The sequence below is a fragment of the Lathyrus oleraceus genome, chromosome 7, assembly GCF_024323335.1.
Source record: "Lathyrus oleraceus cultivar Zhongwan6 chromosome 7, CAAS_Psat_ZW6_1.0, whole genome shotgun sequence".
Taxonomy (NCBI): Eukaryota; Viridiplantae; Streptophyta; class Magnoliopsida; order Fabales; family Fabaceae; genus Lathyrus; species Lathyrus oleraceus.
Genome location: NC_066585.1, coordinates 171,454,362 through 171,458,511, shown reverse-complemented (window position 1 = coordinate 171,458,511; position 4,150 = coordinate 171,454,362).

Below are 4,150 nucleotides of genomic sequence, written 5' to 3'. Positions count from 1 at the left end.
TTTGGGTTGGTTCAGCCAAGGACAATGGTTCCGTTAAGATTAGATCAGAGGCCTCCTAACTATGATGAGAACGCCCAGTGTGAATTCCATTCTGGTACACCAGGGCATAACATTGAGGGCTGTAGAGCTTTTAAGCATGTTGTCCAGGATCTGGTAGACTCCAAGGCCATCAATTTTGCACCATCACCGAATGTTAATGCTAATCCCATGCCAGCACATGGTCAGGCGATGGTGGGTGAAATTGTTGAAAATTCGGATCACGCCTTTGCGGTAGGTGAAGAGACTGACAGTGACTGCGAGTTTGATGGTTGGATAAAACCGTGCGTACCAGGGATGGAGATCCAGAACTGGAAGGCCTAAAAGATCATCACTGTCACTCGTTCTGAAGAGTAATATTTCTGTTTTTCAATTCTGTTTGCATGAAAGCCATGCGTGTTGCCCGACACGTAATGGTTCATTGTAAGGGCCACCTCATATGTTTCATTTTGCAGCATTTTGCATCATAAATAAATGGATGTTTTTCAATTAAAAACGGTGTTCCCTGTTTTTCATTTATTTTTGCAGTTTAAAAACAAATAAAAATGGCGATGTTTGTTTTCATTTTTCCCCTTTTTGATTTGTCTCGTTCCGACTTCGAAAAGTAATTCTCCGGATCTCAGTGATAACAATTTGGTTACACCTCATATGACTTCGACAATTCGATCTATCATGCCGAAGAAGAAGGCGAAGAAGATTGTGATCTGCTGGAATTAGCCAGGTTGTTGAAACAAGAGGAGAAGGTGATTCAGCCGCATGAAGAGCAAGTTGAGCTTGTTAACCTGTATACTGCCGAGGTCAGAACGGAAGGGAAAATTGGGGGCCGCTTCAGAGGCGAGTCGAAAGCAGAATGGTAGCCCTGTGGAAAGAGCATGTGGATACCTTCGCCTGGTCGTGTCAGGATATGCCAGGGTTGGATACCAATGTCGTTGTGCATAAGCTATCATGGAAAAGAGGTTGTCCTCTAGAGAAGCGGAACGCCGGTGCTACTTATCAGAGAGCCATGGTGACTTTGTTTCATGATATGATTCATCATGAAACTGAATGCTATGTTGATGACATAATAGCAAAGTCCCAAACAGAAGAGGGGCATCTGGTAGATCTGGCCAAGCTGTTGGACCAGTTGAGACAGTTCAAACTAAGGTTGAATTCAAATAGGTGCACTTTCAGAGTGCGGTCCGGTAAGCTGCTGGGGTTCGTTGTAAGAGAGGAATCGAGGTTGATCCTGCTAAAAAAAAAAAAACAAGAAGTGCCTGAACCGAGAACAGAAAAAGAGGTTCGTGGTCTATTAGGTAGATTGAACTACATGTCATGGTTCACATCTCATCTAAAAGCCATGTGTGAACCGATACTCAAGCTGTTGAAAAAAAAGAGAGATCAAACGGTCAGGTGAAATAATGATTGCCAAGGGGCATTGAAAAATAAAAGAATAAGTTACAGGAACCTCTGATTCTGATGCCTCCCATGGAAGGAACAACTGTTAATCTGGTACTTGACAGCCCTCGAGGGGTCTATGAGGTGTGTATTGGGTCAGCATGACGAGTCTGGTCGAAAAGAGCATGCAATTTACCTTAGCAAAAAGTTTACTGACAGTGAAACAATACATTCACTGCTCGAGAAAACTTGCTGTACTTTGGCATAGGCTGCTCGCCGACTGAGACTGTATATGCTGGTTCATACCACTTTGTGGATTTCCAAGATGGATCTGATCAAGTACATATCTGAGAAGCCAGCATTGACCGGACGGGTTGCGAGAGGGCAAATGATTTTGATTGAATACGATATTCAGTATACCTCCCAGGAAGCAATCGAGGGGAGTGTATTGTCTGATTACCTCGCCCAGCAACCTATTGAGGATTATCAACCGAGGAAGTTTGAATTCCCTGATGAGGACATCTCGAGGTGCTCTGATCAAAAGATTGAGAATAATCGATCCCGGAGGAGGGGCCTGACCCTGAATCCGAACGGATTCTGATGTCTGATGGGGAGGTTAAGGTGAATAAGCTTGTGTTGCCTAACTAGCATTTGAATGCACCGACGATGTGATTGAGTATGAAGCTGGTATCCTGGGTATCGAACCTCAGTGCATCTACTGGGGCAAAACCTTTCTCACTCGTATATGGAATGGAAGCGGTGCTACCGGTTGAGGCTCAAATTCCCTCTTTGAGAGTCCTGATGGACGTGAAATTGGAAAAGGGTGAAGGGATAAAGACCCGGTATGAAGAGTTGAGCCTGATTGAAGAAAAGAGGCTGGCAGCCATCTGTCATGGGCAGTTGTACCAGCAACGGATGAAGCGTGCTTTTGACAGAAAGGTACGACCTCGGGTATATCACGTAGGTGATATGGTACTGAAACGGATCCTTCCTCCTCAAAACGATCGTAGGGGAAAGTGGACACCCAATTATGAAGGTCCATTCGTGGTCAAGAAGGTTTTCTCTGGCGGAGCCTTGTTGTTAACGACCATGGATGGCGAGGATTTTCCATCCCCTGTGAATGCAGACGCAGTTAAAAAATACTTCGTATAAAGAGACCCGCTGGACGAAAAGAATAAAATAGTCCAGGCAAAAATGGGCATCCCGTCGAACCAAAAAACAGAAATAAAGGTTCGGGCAAAAATTAGGGATAAAAAGAAAAAATGTACACCCGGCAAGTCGAAAACCTGAAAAGGCGACTTGGGCAAAAAAGGGTATCCCGGTGGACTGAAAACCCGAAAGGGCGGTCTAGGCAAAAGAGGGATTGAAACGAACAACTGCGTCTGGCATGATCGTTCGCTTTGGTTAAAGCATCATGGATAATACCCGGTAGGGATCAATCAGAAGCGTCTTGTTCAGAAGGCAGAAAGCACGGAGAGTCTGAGGACATAGGGGGTGTAACCGAGTTGGAACTCGATGAGATCGCGGGTTTCGCATTGCCATTAGGATAGATTTTTCCTTTTGTGCGCAATTACCTCTTTTCAGGAATTGCTTCCTTTGTATTGCTCAATTTGAGCCACACCTTTTTCAGTCAATAAAATGCATATTCATGTCAAATAATTTTTGTTTTTGTTTTTCATTACCGCTTTGATTGCAAAACATCTAGTTGTTTGTGATAAAGAATTTTGCATTTTAAGACATACAGGTCCCTTCCAATGCATGTTTATAAGATTGAAGCTTGAAATCTTATTCGGAAGATTGAGTGACCCAAGTGTTGAAATCCTGACACGCCTGGGGCACGGTTTTATCTAACGATCTCTTTTGCAGGTGATGTTAGATATTGTTCACTCACTTGCAGGTTGTGATGTGGAAGCTGTTGACAAAACAATCCCCGTGGAGTCTGATCAGGGACAAGAGACGAACGAATGGTGAAAAAGACGACGACGAGTCGTACGACGACCCTTGAGATTAATCAAGAAGACTCTTCAAAGTCTGAAGATTGAAAAGTCTGTATAAATCCCAGGAGTTCGCTCTCCGTCGAGTACGGAGCGGTCGGGAATACAAGGTGATGAATCAGAAAAGTCCAGGCGAGTCTAGGAGTTCTCAAAATTGGAAAGCCGACATGGGAGTTGGATATGAATACCATGGTTCGACGAGTCGTCGGGTGTTCAGTACCAGACTGTCCTCCTCCCCAAGCAGAGTCGGAATGACTAAATCCCCCGGCAGATTCAAGGTCTGTGGATTCCTTAGCAGGGTCAGGATGGTTATCCCCGGCAGGTTTTAGATTGATGCTTCCCCAGTCGCCAGGCCTGAAGGTTGTTATTTCCCAGCGGAGGTATCTGTGGGAGGTGGTTCCCCTAGCAGAGTCTGGAGTGTTGCATGCCCAACAAGTCAAAGACTGTTGTATCCCCACAGAGTGCGTTGGTGGTTCTTATCCCCAGCGATTTCCCCAAGCGGATCAAGTGCAAAGGCGGTTATCCCCAGCAAGGGTTGCCTTTTTCCCAGCAGCAGTGTTATTCCCCACCAGGGTGGAGATCGGAGTGTTGTCGAGTTCCTCAGCAGAGTGCCTCGAGCTCCTCAAAAGAGTCCCCTGAGGGGGATACTTTTTATGCATGCATCATTTAAGAGATCATAGCATATTGCATAATAAATTGCGTAGCATTTCCATAATTATGGGGCATTGCGCTAAAAATCATCATGC